Source organism: Ictidomys tridecemlineatus, chromosome X (genome assembly GCF_052094955.1).
Source record: "Ictidomys tridecemlineatus isolate mIctTri1 chromosome X, mIctTri1.hap1, whole genome shotgun sequence".
NCBI lineage: Eukaryota > Metazoa > Chordata > Mammalia > Rodentia > Sciuridae > Ictidomys > Ictidomys tridecemlineatus.
Window position 1 is genome coordinate 5,121,137 of NC_135493.1, and position 26,435 is coordinate 5,147,571.

At 38.6% G+C, this 26,435-nt stretch overlaps 1 long non-coding RNA gene across 1 annotated transcript; it reads right to left on the reverse strand.

Moving 5' to 3' along the window:
* On the reverse strand, positions 1-24,504 carry LOC120889951 (uncharacterized). The gene is made up of 3 exons (XR_005734217.2): positions 24,247-24,504; positions 9,917-9,984; positions 1-1,212 (listed from the first exon to the last, which is right to left on the reverse strand). It is a non-coding gene; the product is annotated as an uncharacterized LOC120889951 (long non-coding RNA).
* Between the last annotated feature and the right edge of the window lie 1,931 nt (positions 24,505-26,435).

The window sequence follows — 26,435 nt, forward strand, 5'->3', positions numbered from 1 at the left end:
CTTGTCAGATCGACTTTATTTAGCCTACAATACACGTAACATGTTGACACAAACAGAATCAGTGGTGCAAATAACACTTCTCCAAATGAATGGAGAAGTGCCTACATACACAGCCAACAATAGAGGGAGAGAGTCTTGTCTATGTGGAACTTTTAAGTCACATTTTTCATGAAAATTAGCACATGACTATGAGAGAACAAAATGATTACAAGAGAAATATCTTTATAGAGTGAACCAGCTATGCCAATATCCTTCAAACATTGGAAGGATAACAGTAGCATTCAAGAAGAAATTACTAGTAGGTTACCATAATATGAAGGAAAGTTAAGCTGGGCGTGAGGGCACTTGTTATGGTTTGAGTGTATCCCACAAAAGTTCATGTTAATGGTATTCAGAAGTGGAGCCTTTGAGGTATAATTAGTATTATATAGGTAATGAAGATTTCCCATGATGGCCTTAGTGGCTTTTTAAGAAGAAGAGAGACCTGAGCTAGATTGCTTGCTCTGTCTTTCTATGAGATGGTCTTCTCCATGTTATGATGCAGCAAGGAAGCTCTCACAAGATGCCAACTAGTTGCCAGCACCATACTGTTGGACATTCTAGCTTCCATAACTGTGGAAAATACATTTTAACCTTTATAAATTATCTGCTCTTGGATATTTTGTTATAGCAACAGAAAACAAACTAATACAAAGCTACAATATTCTCATAGGTTCCAGAAGCTTAAAATTATTTCCTTAAAATACCCCCTGGCATATTTAAGAGACAGATAATTTTATTTCTCTTCCTAATAAAATAAACATCTGGCCCATCCTCAGCTAGTATGTCCATGTAAATGCCATTACACAAGAAACAAGTGACTTCACAGTCAAATTCTGGGCCTCACATTTCTGTAACTATTACAAGGAAATGGGTGTGTGAGAAATATACTTAATAATTCTGCTTCACTTTTGCTTAAGGGCAAAAGGACTCAAGACTTATGTTTGGATAGCAATGTCATCATTCTAGCGACAGAGAGGTCAAGCCTGTGTGGTGATACCTAAGCAAAGAAACAAGCCAATGACTAAAATGCAATTGTGTCCATGATGATACATTAGAGGAATCACAGTACAAAATCAGAAAGCTCTGCTGGTGTTCTTAGTTTCTCATCAAAATTCAGGCTTTCCTGGGTTAGGGGCCATGATATCTGGTAGCCAAGGTGTGGAGTCTCACCTGAAATTAAAAAAAAAAAAGGACACGTGAAGTGAACATATTTCTTACTGAAGCAAATTTGGTCTCAAGAAGAGTGAAGAATTGGTTCCTATGGGAATTTTAAATGGTACCTTTCTTCTGAGGTATTCATGTATACATTTTAAACAGAAAATGTTTAACCCTTCCTAAAACCCAGTGAAGAAGGTACATGACAGTCTATACATGCATAAGTATGTCCAACCCTGCCCCGAGAAGGAAATAAAAAGGATGAGAGGAGCCCAGATGTGATGTAAGTCTGTGATTTAATTACACAGAATAATGTTCATATTCCTTACTCTGTATTCAGGGTCCCTCTAAACTGGACCCACTGTTCATTCCATATCGTTTATGTACACACCATGATCCTGTACATTGTCTTCTATGTTTTAAGGCTTCTGTAAGGCTTCTGTTACACACAGGACATAGAGGCTGAAATGTTTCATTGAGTTTTGATTTGTGTGATGAGTGAGCTATAGTCAGCATGCATTCCTGACCTGGTTATTTAGGAAATGATCCGAATGTTGGGATATATTCTTTATTTTTTCACCTGACCTCAAAAAAGGGAGAAAGTAATAATTGGATGTCTTCCTCAGCCATGGAATCAGAGAGTCAGGGCTGGTCTTGGTGGGCTGCTGCAGAGCAAGATAGAAGAGAAACAGGCAGCCCCTCAAGGGGAGCTGATAGCAAGAATGCCCTGTTTGGGGCATCTACTTCAGTAAATGACAATGATAGGATCTGCAGAATCATCCTAGTTCCAAATGTTATAGAGAACAGTTACAGCTGCAAGTCCTAAGAGATTAGAGTTAAGGATGTTGATTGTAATCTTATAACTGAGAGTTCAGAGACGGGGGAGAGACATGTAGGTGCATCCACAAAATCAAGAACCAGCAGGGGATGGGGCCAGGGGTAGATGACAGAAATTCTAGACCTCTGGTTGTTTGTGAGCTTGTAGGTGATGGTTCATGAATGTACCAAGGCAGTAAAAACAAGTTTTGAATTGTTATAATTTCAGCAAAAAGTGAAGATGCAATTTTAAAAATGATGACTTGAAAATTCCTTCATCTTACTGAAAGAGATGGCAAGACACAATTCCAAAAGAAACAGTCCAAGAATTCAGTGGAAAAAAACAAACAAAAAACCTGTAACATGTTAACAATCATAGTCCAAAATTGTGGAGAGCCTGGGAGTCAGGACTCAACCCAACTGAAAGAAAAGAAAAATGTGCATGTGGGAAGCATAGATGTGGCAGGCAGATTCCCTTTTTTTATAAAGGACTCACTAGGTGGAATGTGGTTGCTTTTTTGAGCTCTTCCAAGTGATTCTCACCTAATGGCTTATTTGGAAGTAATACCCATGGAAATGAAGATAAGGTCAATGAGGTGAAGACTGATGATGTGGGCTCAAATGAGAATGACAGGTGGCTGATCATTTTCACCTAACATTGACCTCATGTAACAGTCAATCTTTGCTAAAAATCTCTCTCCATGGGCTTATGGAGACTGTCGGGCTGGCATCATGGTCTTCTGGTTCCCCCTTTCAATAATCTTTCCCCACTTTACCTTTCATACATGTTACTATCCAAGAATCCTTTTGCATTCCCAAATTCCTGATACTATGATCCCAGAATCTGGGCCCAATCTGGGCCCAACTGGGAGCTTTCGGGGGTGGACTTTCTAGCCACCCTGCCTAGTTCATTCAGAACAACATACTAACAGCAGATTTGGGTTTGGAGTGCCCTCTAGTGCTGCAACAGTGATATCACACAAACTGCAGATTCACAGCAAACCTTGATTTAGGCCACTGTGTAGTACTGAAATTGCAAGTGACTACAGTCTCAGAGAAACTAGGTAGCCTGCTTAGAATTTGTGGAAGGACAGACCCCAAAAAAGCCAGTCTATAAAGACTGTAATAAATATCTAATCCTTTAATGTGCAAACAATGTCACACACTGACAAGCATCAAGAACTTTTAGGGAACTAATACCTTGTCTAACAGACAAAAAAAAGTGGCAGAAACTGATATATGTGAACTCACAGAGAATCCATATTAGATGTTTTAGGGAAATTTAATGCACTTCAATAAAACAAAAATGATTAATTATTCTGTCAGAAAAAAATGGAACAGGGTCTGGGGCTGTAGCTCAGTGGAAGTGCACTTGCCTAGCATGTGTGAGGCACTGGGTTGGATTCTTAGTACCACATATGAATAAGTAAAAAATAAATAAAGGTCCATCAACAAATAAAAATATTTTTAAAAGAAAAATGGAACAGATTAAAGTAATTATAAAAATCAAAACACAAATTCTTGAACTGAAAAGTATAAAGGCCAAAATTTAAAACATGATAAGGACTAGTGGTTTATCTCAGAGATAAACCTACCATGAATGGGGCCCTGAGTTTCATCTCCAGAACACCAAATAGGGCATCAACAACAATAGAATAGGTACAAAGAAAAAAGTGATTATCGAGCTTTAAGACGGCCTACTGAAAAATAAAATATAAAGTCAGAAAAGAAAAAAAGTAAAAAATGAGGAGCAACAAAGAACAATTACAAGAGCTTTGGGAAGGATCAAAAGAGCAAAAATTTTTGTTACTGAATTTCAAAAGAGACTTAAGAATGCCAGAAAGGTAGAAAGCTATTCAAATAAATAATTGTAGAAAATCTCCCAAACCTAGAAATGGATACAATATCCAGGTATAGGAAGTTCAAAAGCCACCAGTCAGATTTAATTCTACAAAGATATAAAATATATCATTAAGTGCTCAAAGATAAACACAAATGAGATTATCAGAGCAACAAGAGAAAGGAATAAATAATAATGCATAAGGATAATCCAGTTCACCTGAGAGCAACATTCTCAACAGGAATCTTACAGACCAGGTGAGACTGGCAAGAGACTTTCACAGTATTGAAGGAAAAAACATGCTAACCACTAATATTGTACTGAGAAAACCTATCATTTAGACATGCAGGAGAGAAAACAATATTCCCAGATTTTCCTCACCATAAAGGTGAGAGATATTATCCCCACCAGACCTGTCCTCTAAAAAACTGTAAAGGGAGTTCAAACTATAAGAAAGAGATGCTAACATGTAAGGGTTAAACATACGAAGGTATAAAACTCACTAATAAAAGTAACTATATAGACAAATTCAGAATGTTACAATATTGGAAACATGTTGTGTAAAACATTCATACCTTTAGTATGAAGAATTTTTAAACATTTTAAAAATAAGTACATTTATATATTAGGAGATAAACAATATAGATAAATTAGTCACCAAAAATTCAAAATATGGAGAGGATGGCCACTAAAAATTCAAAATATGGGGAGGAATGGAGTACAAATGAACATATTTTATTAGTATTTATTTTCTCATTGTCTTTATAATCTTGACAAAGTTAACTTAACTTGCTATCATTTCAAAATAACCTGTTATAATCAAGAGATTTTTTTGAAAATTATGGCAACTATAAATCTATACTAGATAGATTAAAAATAATAAGACAGGAATCAAAGTACACTACAAAATAAAATCAATTAGCCACAAAGAAACACAGTAAGAGGGAGAAATAAAGGAATTATAATAAAACTAGAAAACAAATAACAAAGTGACAGAAAAATCTTAGCTATTGACAATTACTTTAAATATAAATGGATTAAAATCTCCAAGTGACTGAATGTTTGTGCATATCTGTGTGTACATACATGTTGTGTGTGTGTGTGTGTGTGTGTATATATATATATACACACAATATATATACATATATGTTTACACACATACACATAGGTTGTTTACAAAAAATTCATTTCATCTTTCACACTTAAGGAAAAAACATGCTAACCATGAATATTGTACTGAGAAAAGCTATCATTTAGAAATGAAGGACAGAAAACAATATTCCCAGATTTTCCTCACCATAAAGGTGTTGAAGAGACATCTGCATTCATAGACTGAAAGTGAAGGGATGGAATAATATAATCCATTCAAATGGAATCCAAAAGGAAACAGGTATACCCTTAGGTATCTCTGATGAAATAGACTTTACACCAAAATCAGAAGACAGGAGATAAAGATGATCATTACCTAACAGTAAAGATGTCAATTCAGCAAGAGGAAATAACAATCACAAATACATGTGAACCCATTATCATAGCCCCAAAATAAATAAAGCAAATATTATTAGACTTGAGATAGAATCCAATATACTAAATAAATCCAATATACAAAATATACTAGAGAGGAATTTAGCACCGCACTTTTAGCAATGAACAGCTCATCCCGACAGATTCAACAACAAAAATAGTAAAGTATAGCCTAGACCAAAAGGACCTAACCGACATCTACAGAACATTCCATCCAACAACTGAAAAATACACATCCTTCTCAAGGTACATGGAACATTCTCACACAGATCATATGGTAGGCCAAAAATACAAGCCTTAACAAATTTTGAAAAATTTAAATCATTTTAAGCATCTCTTCTAAGCATAATGCAATAAAATAGATATCAATAATAAGAAAAAACTTTGGAAACCACACAAATACATGTTAATTAAATAACTCCTGAACAGCCAACAAATCAAGGACTTATTTCAAAATGGATTTAAAATGGTTTTTGCAACAAATAAGAAATATAGAACCATATGGGATACATCAAAGTAGTACTAAGAGGGCAATGTATAGCAATCGATGTCTACATTTAGAAAGCAGAAAGATCTCAAATAAACAACACATATCACTGCATTTCAGAGAACTTAGAGGTAAAATTGCATCTATAACAAACTTATTTCTGACAAAAGTGATAGGGGAGAAAAGGCAGTCTTTTGAAACAAATGGTTTTGATAAAATTGGATATGCATATTCATAAGAATAAAGGAAGACTCTTGTCTCTCACCAGTCACAAAAATCAACTTGGAATAGATTATAGAGTGAAATGTGATAACTGAAGCTATGAAGCTACTAGAAGAAAACATAGTAGGAATCTTTAGACATTGGAATTGGCAAAGATTTTTTTTATGAGAACCCAAAAGCACAGGAAACAAAAGAAAAATAAGACAAATTGGATTTCATCTAACTAAAAACTTTTGCACAGCAAAAGAAACAATCAACAAAATGAAGAGATAACCTACAGAATGGGAGAAAATATTTGTAAACTCTACATATGACGAAGAGTTTATATTTAGAACATATAAGGAACTTCAAATCTCAATTTAAAAAAAAACCCCAAATAACTCAATTAAAAACGGACAATAGCTTTTAATAAACATTTTTTCAACAGAAGATGTACAAATGGCAAACAAATATGGAAAATGTTCAACATCAACAATTATCAGGGAAACGCACATTTAAACCACAATGAGATATCATCTCACTCCAGGAAGAATGGCTCTTATCAAGAAGACAAAAGGGGCTGGGGTTGTAGCTCAGAGGCAGAGCACTTGCCCAGCATGTGTGAGGCAATGGGTTCAATTCTCAGTACCACATATAAATGAATGAATGAATGAATAAATAAATAAATATATGTCTATTAACAACTAATTTTTTTTTAAAAAAAGGAGACAAAAGATAACAAGTGCTAGTGAGGATGGAGTAAAAGGAACTCTTGCACACTATTGGTGGGAATGTAGATTAGTTCTGTCGTTATGGAAATCAGTATGTTATCCCTCACAAAATTAAAAATAGAGCTTCTAGGGTTAGGGCTGGGAGTGTATCTCAGTGGTAGAGCATATTCCTAGCATGTGAGAGGTCCTGAGTTCCATCCCCAGCACCACAAAACAAAAATAAAACAAAATTGGCAGAACTACCATATGACCCATCAGTCCCACTACTGGGAACTTATTGAAAGGAAAAAAATATTAGTATGTTGAAGAGACATCTGCACCTGCATGTTCATTGAAGCACTATTTATAATAGCTAAGAAATGGAAATAACCTCTATGCCTATCAATGGATGAATGGATAAACAAAATATGACACATATACACCTTGGAATACTATTCAGCCATAAAATAGAATGAAATCCTACCATTTATGATGACAGGTTAGGAACAGGAGATCATTATGTGGTGAAATAGGCCAGAAAAGAAAGATGAGTACTGAATGACATCAACATATTTGGAGTGTTAAAAAAAAGTTGATCTCATAGAAGTTGAGAGTAGAATGGTGGTGACAAGAATCTGGGGAGTTATGGAGAAAGGTTGATCAATGGGTTCAAAGTTATAATTAGACAGGAGAAATTCTTATGGTTGAATACTCAGTAGCATGACTATACATAATGATAATGTGCTATATATTTCAAAAAGCTAGAAGAAAATATTTTGAATGTTTTCACAAGTAAATAATTAATGTTTGAAAAGATAGATACATTTAACCTCATTTAAACATTACAGAAAGTATACATATATTTGAACATCACCTAGTACAACATAAACATCTATAATTGGTATATATTTATGTATCAGAAATATATGTATACACATAAAACTTTATAGCATGATCTGTGCAATATCACCCAAGTGGTACTCAAAAGGAAATATACATCCTTAAACAGAAATACTAGAAAACAGGAAATATTTAAATCACCCAAGCAATTCAATAAACTAGGGCCTGGATGTCATATTAAACCTAAAGCAGTAGAAGGTATTGTTTTAGTCAGGTTTTTTGCTGCTGTGGCTAAAAGACCCAAACAGAATAATTGTAGAAGAGGAAAAGTTTATTTGAGGGCTCACAGTTTCAGAGGTCTTAGTCCATAGAAGGTCGTCTCCATTCCTTGGGCTTAAGGTGAGGCTGAATATCATGGGGAAAGAATGTGGCAGAGGAAAACAACTCACATGATGATCAGAAAGCAGAGAGAGACTTCACTCACCAGATACAAAATATATATCCCATAGCCATACCCCAATGAGCCACTTTCTCCAGCCACACCCCATCTGCCTCTAGTCACCACTCTATTAATCCCACCACGGATCAATTCACTGATTAGGCCGAAGCTATAATCCAAATCATTTTTCCTCCAAACCTTCTTACATTGTTTCACACATGAGATTTTGGAGGACACCATATCTAAACCATAACAGGTATGAAATAATGAAGCTAAATGCAGAACTAGTGGATTATAAAGCCATAATGACAACTAACAAATGCCAATTCCTTAGAAGACACAGAAACTGAATTCATCATACTAAAGTGAAACAGCCACATCAATCTTTATAGTAGTACAATTTACAGTAGCCAAGCTATGGAACCTATTTAGGTGCCCTTCAACAGATGATGGATAAATAAAATGTGGTATATATACACAATGGAGTATTACTGAGTCTTAAAAAAGCATGAAATTATGGCATTTGCTGATAAATAGATGGAACTGGAAACTATCTTGCTAAATGAAATAAGCCAGTACCCAAAAGTCAAAAGCCAACATAAATTTAAACTGTATTTAATATTCAAAATACCCTCAAAATTCTAGTGCAAAGAAGTTTTGGAGTTCAGCTCTACTGGTGGCCATAAAAAAACTGATCACTGTCTTATGTAAATTCTCTCAAAGCATACAAAAAGATGAGGAATGATTTAACTCATTCTCTTAGACTAGTTCTCCTTGACTTAAAAACCAGATGGGAACACTATTTTCCCTACCTTGGGAAGAACACTTGGGTCAAGGTCACGTAGTGATAAATATACTAAACAAATTTATAACATATTCAATATAGGAGTGAATTAAGTGATAAAGAGCTCCATTCAAGGAATGGAGATATTATTTAAATTGTAAAATATTTTCAATTGTAACTGTACACAATAGCAATTAAGGGAAAACATTTGTCAATGGGTATGGGAAAAGCCTAAGAAAGAAATTCAACAAGCCATGTGCAGTGGCACACACCTGAAAACCCAGCAGCTGGGGAGGCTGAGGCAGGGGAATCACAAGATCAAAGCCAGCCTTAGCAATTTAGCAAGACCCTGTCTCAAAGTAAAAAATAAAAAGGGTTGGGAATGTGGCTCAGTGGTTAAGCACCCCTAGGTTCAATCCCTGGTAGCCCCCTACACACAAAAATAAAAGGAAAAAGAAAAGAAATTCAGCTTGGGCTCACAGTAAAACCTTTCAGTATAGTGAAATTATAAGGGAATATCCATTTCTTCATGTCCTTAATAAAACATACAGGTAAAATGTTAGCTGTTACTTTTAATTTTAAAAACATTAGCTGTGTTCCCATTATATATGGAAAATACACAGCTGCATTTTACACCTTTACCTTTGAGTAGTATACTAGAACACAAAGCCAAAACTATGCATAGTGAAATAATTAAGGGATATAATGAAAAAAAGATAATATTTGGTGACAATGTGATCATTTATTTAGGGAATTCAAAGTAATATACATACAAATTAGAATTAATAAGAGACGTGAAAAAATAGTACATGGGAGATCACTATTGAAAAATCAAGAACCTTCCAAAGAAAAGTAACTAATTAGAACAAGTAATAGAAAATAACCCAATCACAAGAGCAACAAAAAAAAAATAATACCTAAGAAATATATGATATTTATAGAGGCAATTAATCAAATCCACTGATAAATTCAGGTAAAAGAATTCATCAACAAATGAAGTAGCATATCCTATTCAATGAAGGGGAGAAAAATTATGTAAAGATGCTAATTCTGCTTATTTACAGATTTATTGCCTTACCTATAACTGCCAAGATGATAATGAAGTACAGGCTGCTATCTTCTATTTTCAAAATCAATCCTGGAAAACTGTAGAAGGAAGAATTAAATTTAATAAAACAAAGTTTTCAAAATCAATCCTGGAAAACTGTAGAAGGAAGGATTAAATTTAATAAAACAAAGAATATGAATAACAAAATCTAAAAATTAGAACATGAAAATCTGTTGGAGACAGAAGAGTGTGTTGATCTGGTACTTGTGTTTGGAGCAGGGAAGTAATGACAGCAGGAAAGTTGGGGAGGGTCTATAGGCCACATCAATAGCAAATGGCAGAATGAATAGGACGAAGTGTTTAAACCTGTACCCCTACTTCACACCAGAAATCTAGTCAGTGCTTCACAGCACAGATGCTTTGAGGTTTATTCAAGTGGGTATGACTCTCCCACAACTATGTTAAATAATAGATACTCTGAAAAGAATGATTTATTGAGCTTTATTAGCAAAACAGTATTTTATTTCAAATTCTTTTTAAATTTTTTATAGTTGTTGTGGACAGAAAGCCTTTATTTAATTTGTTTATTTTTATGTGATGCCGAGGATTGAACCCAGTGCTTCATGCATGCTAGGCAAGCACTCTGCCACTGAGCTACAGTCCCACCCACAAAATAGTATTTTAAAGGTGATATATAAGTCTTTTCTACTGCAGTAAAGAAATATCTTAGGTTGGATACTTTATTTTTTTTTTCTTTTTTAAATTTAAATTATTTATTTATTTTAATTTGTTACATATGATAGTACAATTAAATTCAATTCTGGTTGTACACAAAGCAGAGTCACACCATTCATGTCTTCATACATGTACTTAGGGTAATGATGCCCATCTCATTCCACCATCTTTCCTACCCCCATGGCCGCTCCCTTCCCCTCCCTCCCCTCTCTCCCCTTTACCCTATATAGAGTTCCTCCATTGCTCCCATGCTCCCCCCATCCCCAATATGAGTCAGCATCCTCATATTAGAGAAAATATTTGGCTTTTGTTTTTGGGGGATTGGCTTACTTAGCATAATATTCTCCATCTCCATCCATTAAACTGAAAATTAGGCTGGATACTTTATAAAGAAAACATTTATTTATCTCACAGTTCTGGAGGTTCAAGAGCAAGATGCTGGCTCTGGTGAGGACTCTTGAAAGGTGGCATTACAATGGTGAGAGTGAATGTACGAGGGAGATCATGTCATAAGATAAGAAGCCAGAGAGAGGGCAGACACTCTTTTATAACAACTCATTGTCACAGAAATAACTTATATTCTCATGTTAACTACCTTAATCCCTTTGAGGTCAATGCTTCAAAGACCCAAGGACATTCCACTAGGCTGCACCTCTTCAAAGTTTCACCAACCTTTAATATTGCCACATGGGGATCTATGCTTGCAATGTATGAACCCTTGAAGGACACTCAAACCAGACAAACATACTAATTTGTTATTCCAGATCTTATTGAGCTTCATAATCTCTAATGTTTCTAGTGAACAATGACAATACAAACAGCATCCCAGAGTCATAGAGGTTGGGATCAAATACTACCAGAAATAAGAGCCATTTGCCACTCACTACAGTTCCATTATGGGCCGTGCACCACACCAGGTGCTTTACATACTGTACCCAGGTACAACAGACCCTACTGGATAGATATTATCATTCTCATTTGGCAGCTGAATACCTGAAGTCTGACTGACTGGAGACTTTCATAGGATCACTGGCTAGTGACAGGGCTGGGAAAAGACTACTGGTCTAAATTCATCTGAATCCCATGCTTTACCCATGGCTCCTAGCCTGAGGCTGACCATATGACTAAAAATTCATTTATATTCTCAGCACTGTATTATGTCTGTATGGTGACAAAAAGGACCCTGAGGGAAGCCAACACACTAAAAGAAGTCCTCCTATCCTTTATGGAATATGGAGGCACTACCTTGTCAGTACATTTGTTGTGAAATAGAAGCAAAAGAATTGGTTGTTTATAGCCATAGCCAGTACACCATTCCTATGCTTTCATTTTAATTCAGCAGCAACCCTGGGTTAAGAATATGGAACTCCAAAATAGAAAGTACCTGGAAAATCAGTGTGCTAAGAGCAGAGAGCCTTTTACACACTATCAAAAATTTATGTGCACAAATAGTAACTTTCAGGTTCATCTGTTGCATCAACTACCAGTTATTTTTGCTGACCAATACCCAGCTGCTATTTCTGTTGTTAGTACTTTTAAGTACATAAGTAACCATGCATATATTCTTCTTAAAAAATTCTAAAACTATAGAGAAAACATAACTCCTATTTTAAAAGTTTCTCCTAAATTCAGACCCATTCACAACAATGACTATATTTAACAATATGCATGTTTTATTTCTTTTTCTTTTATTCATGCATTTTATTTATAACATAATGGTTGGGTTCATTTTGACAAAATCATAGATGCGTGAATTCATTATTTTCAATCTGATTTTATACATTTTCATACAAAAATATTGCAGTGAGTTCGAGAAGTTTGAAACTGATCAAGGGAAAATATACGACTCTGACATGGCAGAAGCATACAATCAGCTTACAGGGAAGCACTTCAAAAGGATAGCATATAAAGATAAAGTCCTCACAGGATAAGCCCTTCCAGAGATAAGGACAAGGTCTCACTACTTGGAAGAGCAGGAGAGCAGGAGAACTGCCAGGGATCAGAGTGAGCTTGCATGTCGTGGTGATGTTGCTCAGCAACATGATGGGGAGTCTCTGGATAAGACAGCTCTGAAGGGTAACTGGTTTGAGAACTTCAGAGCCCCAGAGTTATCTTAGCTTTGCCTAGGAGATGTTGGGTACAGTTTTGCAATTTATAAAAACAGACAGTCTCGGGGCTGGGTTGTGGCTCAGTAGTACATCACTCGCCTAGCATGAGTGAGGCACTGGATTCCATCCTCAGAACCACATAAAAATAAATAAATAAAAATAAAGAATTGTGTCTACCTACAAGTAAAAAAAATATTTTGAAAAACCAGACAGTCTCTAACTGGCTAAAAATCAGCTAATTTGGGCTATATTAAAGCAAGTAGTTACATAAAAATCTCAAGTTTTCAGGGAATACTTTAGGAGAGGACTTGATTTTTTATTGCCAGAACCCATCAAAGTACTGTAGCAAACTACCCCTGAAGGTTAATTTATGTCTTTCTCTGGGACCTGGTTGGTTCATTTCTTCCTAAATGTCCTTCCAGCACTTGAAGAACTCTGTCTCAGCTGGCTCACTTTGTGACAAACTCTCTTTTACCATATGCTGTTTTGTTCACACAATTTCACTGATTTTTTTAAATGAAAATGTGACTTTTAAAAGTTATACCTGGACAAGATTGATTCTGTCTATCATTGACTGTGAGTATTAAGCAACTCTCTTATAGATATTTCTAGAAATTTCACTTGTGTTACTGATCTTGCTTGTGTTTATAATTGTGTTGATGTGTTGCATGCATTGTAGGATAAATAAATTGGATCCAAAGAATTATGTGAATGTTGCATAAAATTTTAGCTAACATTTCCTGATCTTCTGCTGGATGTCAGTTCCCATGATGGGAACAAGGAGTAGAGACCATGAGAACATAATCCTTGCTCTAAGCAGTTTATGATCTAATTGTGGGTCATAGCCACATAGGAAGTTCTGCTCTATAGTTCTAGAAATTCTAAAGCATATGGACAAAATAATTATGATTAAAGTGTATTTCTAAACTAGAATAGTTTAATTGGACAGACCTAGGTGTAAGTGAAGCAACAAAATGTGTAACTAAGAGCAGGGGTTTAGAACCCAGCCATAAGGGATATGAATCTCTTGGCTCTGCCATCTCCTAGCTGTGTGGCCTTGGGTAAGCTTGTGACCTCTCTGTGTTGCAGTCATCTCATCTGTAAACCATGAATAGAGATGGTATTTACTTCATGGGGAAGTTATGAAGATTAAATCAGATAATATTTGTACGCATACAGAGCAGCCTGGCATATAGTAATTGTTAAGTGAGTGTTTACTAAAATGGCAACTCCTGACCTCATTAGCCACTGGTGTGTGGCCTCAGAATTAAGCAAAACAGCTTGTGGAAGTTTTCTAAAACATGCCTAAAACTTTAGTCCATGGGACTGTAATGAACTTGGAGCACTTATCCCATTGCCTGGTGTGATAAGTGATCTATAAAAGGCATATAATTATCCTCAGGTTGAGGCTAGCCCTGATCCTCTGGTACTCCAGAGGTCTCTGGTGCATCTGTGAAATGTTCTCACTGTCTGCAACTTCACAGAGAGGGCTGTCCTTGTGAAGTCGCTTAATGTCCATAGAGGCTTCTGTTGTTGTTGTGCGGTGCTGTGCAGCCATATACAGATCACAGGCTTTTACTCACCAGAGCCATCAAATAAATAACCCAAGTGTTTTGATTTCAGAGCCCAACACTTATCCATGACTATGCTGGCTTACTGTGAGATGGGTACACACTGTTATCACAACAGTAACAACCTCTTTTTAATACTTTTCCACTGATTCCATGGACTAAAATGATCATCTCATTTGCAAAAACAAGTAGCAAGACATGGTAGGCTTGATATCCTGGGTTTTGACTAAGCCCAAGTCGTATTCCTGGGGACCTCTGTTCCTGGAATTTCTGACACTGCATAGGGATGGCTCCTGCTTATGAATTAAGGCTCAAATTGTGAAATTTCTGGATCTGTTTTGCATTTCATTCTGCCATTCACTTCTTCTGCCATTTCAGAGCACAGTGGTCACAGTAATCATTTGAAACCTAATAGCAGTCACTCATTGAGATAAAGAAGTAGATCACTATCCTGACATTTGATGCTTACCTCCAAATACGCATTCACGTATTTGCACCACCCTATCATGATGTATGAGCCAGGCAGGATATGGCATGTGCTTTTGCTGCCCATAAAACACATCCTGCTGTTACTCAAAGCATTGGCCTTAGCTGAAAATTATTATCCACAAGGTATTCAAAATTGGGAACAAATTCAAATAGTTCTATCATTTCTCTGCTGTTCTGGGCCCAACTCCTGGTTTCCCATATATCCTCTGGTACTGGAGGATGTTGCATTTTGGGCACAGGTTTTTAGTAATCCAAGGTAGACAAAATAAGTCATTACTTGCCAAGAAAGCCTCCCACAAGAAAGTACTACCAATGAGAAAAGCCAGGTAGACAGCTTCCTGTCATACACCCTGAGAAACAGCTGTCTATGTAATGGAAGTTCTGTTCTTGGGGCCTCAAAGCAGTTATTTTTTAATTACTTGTGATAAATTACTATTGCTTTTTTACTCAAAATAACTCAGCAACTAAAGAAAGCTTGCAGACTTACCATGGGGTTATATTCACAAATCCCATGAAATAATGTTTATAATGGTAAATCTGGAAGAGTAGGTTATGCTTCTGTCTCCATGATCCTCCATGACTGCCCCTCTATTAGCTTTCTATTCTATGTCTAATAATTCTTCACTGACTCCCACTGCACCAGCTTTACTGACCTCCTACTTTCCCTTCTATGGGCCAAACCCACCTTAGTGGTTTCTCAGCCTGAAGGCTCTTCCCTTAAATCTCTGCAGATTTTGTAGACAATTGTTTCCTTCAAGCTTCTGCCTAAGTGCCAGAGAGGCCTTTCCAAGTCACCCACATAAAGTAATTCCCAGCTGGGCACGGTGGCACATGCCTGTAATCCTAGCATCTTGGGAGGCTGAGGCAGGGGGACTGCAAGTTCAAAGTCAGCCTCAGCAACTTAGCAAGGCCATGAGCAACTTAGCAAGACCCTGTCTCTAAATAAAAAATGAAGATGACTAGGGATGGGGCTCAGTGGTTAAGCACCCCTGGGTTCAATCTCTGACCAAAATCTTTTTTTTAAAAATCAAGTAGTTCCCACATCACTCCTCATAGTGCATCATTTTGATTTAGTTTTCTTTATGGTCACATATTGCCACCAGATAGTTTGTCTTTCTCTCCCACAAGAATGGTAATATAATAAGAAATAATTTTGTCTGCTTTCTTCAGTTGTTTATTCAATTTCAAAATAATAACCCTTCAAATAGCAGGGTTAAAAGTTATTAGGAGGGATGAATGACATGGGCCTGAATCACTTCTGATACAGAGGTTGGATAGGTTGTGTCTTTGTGACTTTAGGGGCTTGATATCTGGATAATGTGATCCTATGGCTTAGAGTCTCCTGAATGGGAGTGAGCATCAAGGAGGAGGCAGTCAAGATGTAGATATTCTTTCAGACTGAGAATCAAGCAAGGAACATCATCACATGTAAGTACAAACTGACTTCTTTCAAGGGCATCCTGTCATGCATGGTCTAAAGACAAAAGACAGGTAAAGGGAAGCAGAGGTGCAAGGCACCATTCCTAGCTTTTCTTCATGGACCCCTTAATCAAACCTATGAGGTTTGATTTCAGGGTATTTTTCATAGCTTGGGACTATAAAGAAAAGCTATGCTGAAGACATCAAGCCAGAAGTACTATGGCCTCCCTCTGTTAGGATGCATAGTGTTCTGGGTCAGTAATGTGGGATGGTGTTAAGTTGTCCTTGAACTTTGTGAAAGGGTGATATTTTCTGAAATCAAGGACAATAGAGTCAATAATCATTGATAACTAATGGATTAATACCTGAATCCTAGAACCTCAATGCATCTTTTATTATGGTGAGGAGAAGGAGTATTAAAAAAACATTGATGTGTGAAGACTGTCTCAATAGACTCCTAAACGTATATTGATACAATGGACCTCATGTTCATGATCTTAGATTATTGCTAGGGAGTCAGTGGTACTCAGAACTACAATTTACAAATGGGTATTATTGAATATTTATTATAAATGAATAAGAAGGGAAATCTGCCTTTGTGTACCTGCTCTGGTTTGAGTGTACCCCTACAAGTTGTGTCTTGGAAATTAAACTCCCAATGCAACAGTATTGAGAGTTGGAACCTTTCAAAGGTGATTTGGTCATTAGTACTGTATTCTCATGAATGGATTATTGTTGCTACCATGGGAGTGAGTTTGTTATTTAAAACCTCTCTCTATCTCACTGGCTTTCTCTTTCTCTTACCCTTCACTTTTCTTCTATGGGATCATGTAGCATGAAGCCCTTTGATTCTAGGCCCTTAATCTTGGACTTCCCAACCCCCAAAACTAAATGAAGTAAATTTCTCTTCTTTATAAATTACTAGTTTCAGATATTGTGTTTAGCAGCACAAAATGTACTAACACATACCCTGAAAAGTTTTACTGCTTAGAAATAAAATCCTAAGGTGTTTCTGGAGTTCTGCAATTTTCAGCCATTAATGAAAAATGGGAGTATTTGACAATAAAATTATTTAATTTTGTTGACAGTTATATCAGTTTCCTAGAACTGCCATAACAAATTACTACAATCTAGAGAGCTTAAAATAACATAATTTTATCCTCTCATGTTTCAGGAGTGTAGAAGTCAGAAACAAATATACCAGCAAGTCCATGATCTCTCTGAATAATTATTTCCTCTTCCTAAATTTTCATTTCCAGTAATTACTGGTGTTCTCTGGCTAGCAGGTACATCATTGTACCTTAATCTTTATATTACTGCCTTAATCTTTATATTACCTTCCTCTTTTGTTGTCTGTTTGTCTATGAGTCCAAATTTCCCTCTTTTTGTGGAAACAACAGTCATTGGGTTTAGGGCCAACTCTTATCCAATATGATCTCATCTTATCTTGATTATATCTTCATAGACCCCATTTCCAAATAATACACAAAGGCCCTATTATTTCCAGATAGTCACATTTACAGGTTTTAGGTGTGCACAAATTTTGAAGGGACATTATTTAAAACAGCAACTGCATTAGGTCAGGTTTCCTGAGTAGATGGCTGAGATGAAGATTATTCTGTTGTTTAAAGTAACACCTGTAGAGGCTGGGGTTGTGGCTCAGAAGTAAAGCACTTGGCTAGCACACGTGAGGCACGTGATCCTCAGCACCATATAAAAATGAAGTAAAGATATTGTATCCACCTACAACTAAAAAATAAATATTTTTAAAAAATAAAGTAACACCTATAGAGAGTGAAGGAAGAAGGACTGGGCAGAGGAAGGAGTTAAATTGTGATGCAGTTGTATCACAGGTCTCAGAAAATCCTATGGGGAACTCTACAGTGCACATGGTCCTGCAGAGATATCTCATATCTAGGCAAGTATGCCAGACCTTTATACTGTTCCCCACTAAACTCTTCACCAGTCTTTGGAAGTGGGCTGCCACCAGGGAGGCAATTCCCTTCACTTAGGCTCCTGGAGAGGGGCCTAAGCAGAGAGTCATAATCAAGCAATACCTTTGTTAGCAAAGGGAATGGTTACCTTAGTCAGGTGGTGGGGCCATGGAAGGCACCACAGCAACCACTGCAGCTCCACTCCCCACAGTCCTTGTATCAAATGGCTTCACATAGGAAGGTAATCTTGTTTGAGAACAACTCCTTCAGGACTGGCGTGACTTTTTCCCATGGGGAAAGACAGGAGTGCAATTCATGGCCCCCACTGCTGCAATTGGTTTCAAAGCCACAAGTGATGTTCATGGCCTCCCTGAGGCACTGTCCATTATAGAATCCTCTCAGCCTCAACAAATACCTTTGCTATTTTCTGTGGCTTACTTGGTGGCATAAACAGACCTTCATCCCTGAAAGTTCTGAGCCCCTAATGCACAAGTCCTTCTCAGGCTATGGAAAGCACCCTTGTCCATTTATCACAGAAATCAGTCAGGGGATCGCCAAGACACATTTGAGTGGATCACCTGGTTACCAAACCTATCCCTCTATTCCTATTATGTGAGAACATACCTGCCTCCTCCTGATGACCAGGGCCCATGACTCCTGATAGGATGGATGACTCTTTCTCATGCTTGTGGGGTCCATAATATGAAGAACCCAAGGTGCCCATGACTTGTAATTCACTTGTCAGCCATGCTTGGTAGTTAATGGAACTCTTACTGTGACTCCTGGTGTAATCATTCCCATTTGGGAAACCAGAGTGCCTAGCCCACACTGTTCAATAAGGACCACTAGACCCATGTGGCTACTGAGTATTTGAAATGTGGCTATTGTAACTGAGGAACTTAATATGTAGTTGTATTTTATCGTGATTTAAATAGTCAAATGTGGCTAGTGGTTACCATATTGGACAGTGCTGGTCTAACTACAGAACCCAAAGTTATTGGAGCAGGAAGCATAAATTCCCATGTGCATCACAGGAAGAGAAAGTAAATGAGGTCACTATATCCCTCAATTCCCTTATTCAATACCTAAAGAGGTATCCAAGGCCTTGTGTTTCCTTCTTAGTGGTAGAAGATGTGAGCTGTCATTATTTGTTCCTTACTTTAGAGAGGAAGTCTGGTGTGCTCCTAGCCACCAGACCACTGAACACTGAAAAGGCTCCTGAGTCTTTTCAAGGTTGATCCACCACTGTCTGAAGCACCTATGTTTTTCTAAGGCTGCTAACGTACCTGCCACATCTTGCTCATCCAGTTGTTGATAGTCATCATTGGTATAGTGAACTTTGGAAATCTTCTGTGTCAAAGGGTGTAATGGGTGTTCCATCTCAGATAAACAAACAGGATGTATGCTTCCTTTGTGAGGGATATGTGACACTCAAATATTTAAGCTTTGACTCTCCCTCTCACCCTCTCCTTTCTCTCTATATATAACTCTTTCTTTATTGACAAAACTCTAAAGTCCTTAAGAGGAAAGACTAGTTCTCATACTTTTCTATATATAGTCTAGCACCTAATTCTATGCTTTACCCACTATAGGTCTGAAAAATAATAATGAAAATGTAACAATAACAATGGTAGTATAGGAGAGAATCCCAACCAGATATTTTCCAGCCTCTTTTCCAAAAATTCATCCTTATGTTTTCCTGCTTGTTACTTCATTTTTTCTGTGTGATATAGCTATAGCCCACCTAAGATTTCCAATCAATTATAGGGTAGTAGAATTTTCAGTGACATGGTTTTTCCTTATGAAGTCAATGTTTGATGTTTGGGCACAAGGGTAGTTCAAAAATGGAAAATATTCCAAAGGCCTGTGGAAGGCATCTGTTGAAACTTGGCAGCTGTGGTATAAGGAGTTACATTACTGTCCTAAATGCATGGGTTCCAATCACCAATTTTGTTGCTTTACCTTCCCAGAATGTGCACCAGCAGAGAGTTGATGCGGCTGATCTTGGTTCAACGTGGTGACAAATAAGAACTGTGCAGATAGGTTGAAATTCTGAATTCTCACTATCCTGATTTAGGTATTTAAACTCCACTGCTCAATGCTGCAAAATGTAAGCTTGTTCTTGGGGAGGAATTGAAGGAGGAAATATTACACAATCCATTTCAAACCACAAGACTTGAGCAGGTGGTTGTGGTTTGTTTTAGTGCCACTCTTTAAACTGTGTTGGGAGAAAGGATGGAAATTCAGCTATGGTGTGAGTACATAGGACGAGCACTGTTCCTCTATACAAACTGAATTTCATATTTATTCTAGTCATTATTCTATGGAATTTATATGAATTCTATCAATGGGCATGAGGACTTCAACAAGTAAGAAAAATTTAAAAAAAAAAAAAAAAACAAGTGTCCCCTAATGAAACAGCCTGCAAGTGAAACCTCAAGATATAAATAGGCTGCCATATTTTTTTTAGCTTTCCCTATAAGCCAGATAGATACCTGCTTAGGCACCTGCCCATGCCACTAGGTCAGACGGGATGAAGGAAAAATCAAGGTGATGTAAGCACAGAGCAGACCCAGAAGGGCCTGTGGAATGCTGAACTAGGGCATTCATCTGCTTCCAGTGGGAGCCATTACTATTTTATTAGCATCACTAGCTTCTTATTCAATTAGGCTAGACAAAGAATATCAGTTTTGCTCCCCTCTCCTCTTCCATACCCTCCCAGTGCCCTTACATGCATTCAGTCACCAAAGTCTTCAGCTCTAACTCAGAGACATCTCTACCCCTCTTGCTTTCGTGGCCACTGCCTAAGGTCAGGCCCTCATACTTTCTTGCCTTATAACTAGTTTCCAATCTCAAGGCTCTCCAGATACATTCTTCACACTGTTGATGGGGCACTTTATAGCCCCTGCCAGGACCACTGAGATAGACTCAGGGGTTTCTACAGTTAAGGGGTGGAAGACTTCAGTTCAAGACTAACCCATATTAGCAGTACTCCAGTGCCCCACCAGCAGACAAAGAGGAAGAACAACAGGGGCTTTATACTGCCTCTGGAGGGGTGCACATCCAAGAAGTGGGCAATGAAAAGAAGTAGAATACTTGGGAAATGTTTTTTTTTCCTGCTCTGATCTTCTCTATGCAAATGCCCAGCACTATCTTTGCCTTTTAAAATAGTCTTTGCACTTCATGTAGCACCTTTAATCAGAGAATCAGAAGCCAAAACAGTCTCCCCACAGACCTGATCAGCAGGTATCTTTTTCCCAGAAATGCCTAAAGGCAAGGCGTGGGAAGAAGAGCAGAGAGCAGGACTCCTATGCTTCCTTGTAGATTTTCATTTTGCTTCTTCATTCCCTTCTGGCCCTCTGAAATCTAAAGTAGAAAAATCCAACACCACTCTGTGTGTGCATGTGTTCAAGTGCTGTGTGTGTGTATGTGTGTGTGTGTGTGTGTGAGAGAGAGAGAGAGAGAGAGAGAGAGAGAGAGAGAGAGAATAGAGATGTAAAGAAGAGAGACAGGAAGTAGAAGAAACAAATGGTTAATAACTTTCAATCTTTTGGGGAGGAGAATGGGCAAAGTAGTGCAATGATTGCTCTTTTCTCTTTGGGATAGTATATTTTTGCAAGAAAATGCAGTTATTTATTGCTTGTATAATATAAAAAATCTATTTTCAATGTTAACCGTAATGAACATTAGCAAAAATAGTGAAGTATTTTGATGGGGCAGGACACCAGTACCATGCAAAGAAATTAAATAAGCAAATCATGAACATCACATTTGCTTACCTAGAATGAGTTTTAGATGTTGGTTTTCTCAGATTCAAAGGCATTGAATGTAAAATATTTTAATTATATGTTATCAATAGAAAGTGCTTGTACCTTGCTTGTTGTGGTAGTTACACAGCTGTGTTTATCAGAAACTGTAGAAATGTACATTTATAAAAGCAGTGAATTTTACTCTATGCAAATTATACTGCAAAAAGTAAGTAGAAAAACTCAGTTATTATTAGAAGATGATTAATTTTACAGAAGTGACAACTACCTTTAATTGAGAATTTAGTGTCTACAACTGTTCATCAGCTTTGGCACAGTACTTCATGTAATCCTTTCAATGAGTTTGATAGTGTCATTAATTTCATTCATCAGAAGAAATAACTGATTCTCAGAGATGTAACTTGCCCAATCATATGCTGATTTGGCATTTGAACCCAGGATTATGCATATCCAAAACTCCAGCTTTTCTATCCTGTGCCTACAATGACCCACGAATGCTCATTAATATGGTTCATTTGAGATGGTACATTTTATCCCAAAGGGCTGCTTCAGCCTCTCTGGAAAGAATGTGTGGTGAACTCACTTAAAATCTATGCTGGGGGGGGGGCTGGGGTTGTGGCTCAGCGATAGAGCACTTTCCTAGCATGTGCGAGACCCTGGGTTTGATCCTCAGCACCACATAAAAATAAATAAGTGAAATAAAGGTATTGTGTCCAACTACAACTAAAAAATACATATTTTTAAAAAATCTATGCTCAACAATGTAATCAGGATCCACTTTTATGTCTCACTGAGGCAAGGTCACAAAATGCAGCCCCTACCCATATTCCTTGCACTTATTCCTACCTCACTGTCCACTGCAGGTTCAATGGCCGATGCCACAATCATCAGTCTTGACTACCACCTGCCTGCAGATGTACTGACTTCATCAGGAAAAGACACGGGGAGGGAAGAAAAAAAGAATGGAACAGAAGGGAGAAAAAGAAAACTGGAAGCAGTCAGATCAGATCACCTTGCCTGGCCCAACCTCTATTATTCCCAATCCAGAGAGGCTCATCCATGATATTCCCCTTGAAAATTGAGGTTGACACATCATTCCAATGTCAGGGACCCCTTTCTGGGACTGAACCTAACTCAAGAAAACTTGTAGGACCAGAGTGGCATGTCAAATTGTTACTTGCTAGCTTGTTTGCAGACTTAAGCTACTTAGGCATCCTACCCCTGGGAGGGAGGAAAGCATCAAGTGCTCCAAAGAGAAAAGGAAGGCATAGGATCCCTACAGGGAAACAGGGATGAGGGAGGCCTGTCAGTTACCAAAAAGCTCTCCCACTGTCCAGAGTACAGAAGTTCAATGAGTGTGGCACTGGCACCAGTCAGGAGCTTCTTCTGGCCTCAGTGTTCCATGTTTAGAAATTTGTGGGTTCTCAGAGAGGTGAGCTGGCGCTGGGGTTCAGAGTTTGGTGAAGAGGGATCCAAGAGAGGGGCATAGGACCAGGAGGAACCACTCCTGCTTGGGGAAATCCAAAAGGTCCTGGGAGGGATGCAGGGTGGTAGAAGGGTGCAGGATTATGGTAAAACTTTCATTTTACTTCTTCATTCCCTGGACCTTTGGAAGCCCCAGGACAAAGTGAGGCAAAGGCTCCTGGGGAGAAGGGAGAATCTGGAGACTGCTGCAGAGTGGGGGTTGGTGGTGGGGTGGAGGGAAGATCTTAAGGTTCTAGAGAGTGCACAGATTCAGAAAAGGATGCAGGGTCCTGGTGGAGTTTAGGGGACAATGAGCAGATTCCTGGGAGCAACACAAGATGAGGAGAGAGCCCCAGACTAGGAGAGGAGAACAGGAGCCTGAGAAAGGGGTAGGCATCAGTATAGAGCCTCCTTGAGGTCTTGGGAGCAATGCAAGACCTTGGGGAGTTTTATAAGGGATCCCGGGATCCCCAGGTCCTTAGAAGGGTATGAGATCCAGGACAGGAATGTAGAGTGCAAGGGAAGGACACAGAGTCTGGGAAGGGGTGTGAGGTCTGGATTAAGAGAAAGGTGCCTGGGATTGTAATGCATGGGTAGACACTAGGCACAGGATTGGTACAGAGGCACGGAATCTGGGGAGGGTCACCGGGTCTGGGGAAGAAGCACGGATCAATAGAAGAGGCAGGCGACCCAGCGGGGTTGAGAGAAGAGGCAGGCGTCCTGGATAGGCTTGCACCAAGTACGAGGGAGTGATCTGGGAGAGGGGCTCAGGGCATAGGGAAGGAACCGAGAGTTCAGAGAGGGAACGTAATATACAGAGTCCTGGGATCGGGTACTCAGGGTGGGCCCTAAGGGGCTGTGGGTGTGCTATACCTGCTTCAGATGTAGTCGTTGTCCACGTCCCGGCAAATGTACCACAGGATCACATAGAGGATTAGCAGGATAGCGAAGAGAAACAGAGCCACGAAGATGGCCTTAGTCACGGGGGATACCAGGGCTTGCATGGTCCCGCAGGATGAGTACCACCAGGACGCTGAATGAGGGGCAGCAACAAGAGTGGTGTCCGCTGCCACCTGCACGTGTGGAGCAGTGCCCCAGAGGAAGGAAACTTGCACCGGCCAGCAGCCAGCATTCCAGTCTGCGCCTGCGCATTGCCTGGAGCTCTTTGAACTACCGGCGTGCTCAAGGCTGGCGGAGGCTGGAGGTTTTCGCGACCACTACATGCTACTCCTTTGGTAGATTGCAGACAGGAGGCTCTGCCCTTGGCCAGGCAGAAAAAAAAAGGAGTTTAAGTTTGAGAGAGTACTGTCAGCTGCTGGTAGGGCACCTCTGGAGCAGATTTGGGGGTCTATTTGAGGACCCTAAACTGAAGAGTAATTGGGGGGTCTGCCCTGTTTCCCTCAGGCATCCGTAAGACCAGATCCCACTCCTCTCTCAGGCATCTCAGAAAAGTACATACTAAGGGTTGGCATGAGCCAGCCTCTTCCACACTACTACCCCATGCCTGCCTGTATTTTCCTGCTTACAGCGATGGGTTTCATGCTGTTTGTCACTGCCCTGTAGGAGCCAAATGTGGCAGGAACTCCCGTCAGGGGCAATGGATCAATTGCCTTTTGGATGACCACCTGGACATCCTCAGCACCTTCCTGGAGGAAGCCAGAGCCCTGGTCTTTTTCTGGACTTCACTTCCCTCATTTTGGGAGGACATAAAGTCGTTTATGCTGAAGATAAATCCCCATATGACTTATTTTGTCCACTCTAAAGTCCAGCAGCATCCAGATCACCTGGGAATAAATTAAGAAGCAGCCTCTCAGGCCACTCTCAGCCCTAGGGAGCTAAAATCTGCGTATCACCAAGATCCCCAGAGGCATCTTGTGCAGGTTACCACTTGCTAATCAGGGTTTGGCGATCCTATGTGCCTCTGCCTACAAAGAGTCTGAGATTCACTGAATTCCATATTGAAGTAGTCAAGTGGAATCAAGCAGGATTTCCTGAGTGGATCCTTTTCACAAACTCCCATTTCTAAGTGTATAACACATAACATGAGCTGTTTTCAGTTCCTCATGGGTACAATACAATTCCTTTCACTCCAAATAAGAAATCTCTGCATCACCAATTGGCAAAGATGATCAAGAAAAGTTGTCCTTATTAACTTGAAGGAAAAGGAGAATTAGAATTTTCCCCCATCAAGAGCTGTTCTGGAATTCTTCTGCTGTCCATGTGGTTTCTCAGGTGGACACAGGTGTGTAAGTAAATTGGTGGTTTCTCCACTCTATACAACAGTCCTGTAGTTACACCTATTTTACTAGGAGGGGAAAGTAGTATTTTTTTTTGCATTACAATTCTTAATACACATATATACCACAATTTTTCATGTCTGTTTGTATATAAGGTATGTTGACACCAAATTCATATCTTCATACATATGTTTTGTATAATGATGACCATCACATTCCCCCATCCTTGCTATTCCCCATCCCCCTCCCTTTCCCTCCCACCCCTCTTCCCTATCTAGAAATAATCTTCCTCCCATGCTCTCCCTCCCTACCTTACTTTGAGTCTCCCCCCTTATATCAGAGAAAACATTCAGTATTTGTTTTTTGGGGGGATTGGCTAACTTCACTTAGCATTATCTTTTCTAATGTCATCCATTTACCTGCAAATGCCATGATTTTGTTCTTTTTTTAGTACTGAGTAATATTCCAATGTGTATAAATGCCACATTTTTTAATCCATTTTATAAATGGCAATGTCAAAAAACAAAATTGTCAAATCTGACTGCAGTTACTACACAGACCAAATAACAGTCCCCCTCCCCCTGGCCACCTATGTAAAATCTGCCAACCACTGATAGGAGAGCATGGCTGTAGGAAAGGCTAAGGTGACTTCCACTTTGAAGGCTGTTGTATGCAATTCCTCAACTGTTAAAGTGAATATCTGTGAATAAGCTTATCTCAGTTGAAGTGAGGAATGTTTTTCGCTGTCTCTGCTGCCAAATTTCTTCAACCTCTTTTCTGAATTTGTTTACCTTGTTTTTTTCTGTACTGCAGCTTTTCCTATTG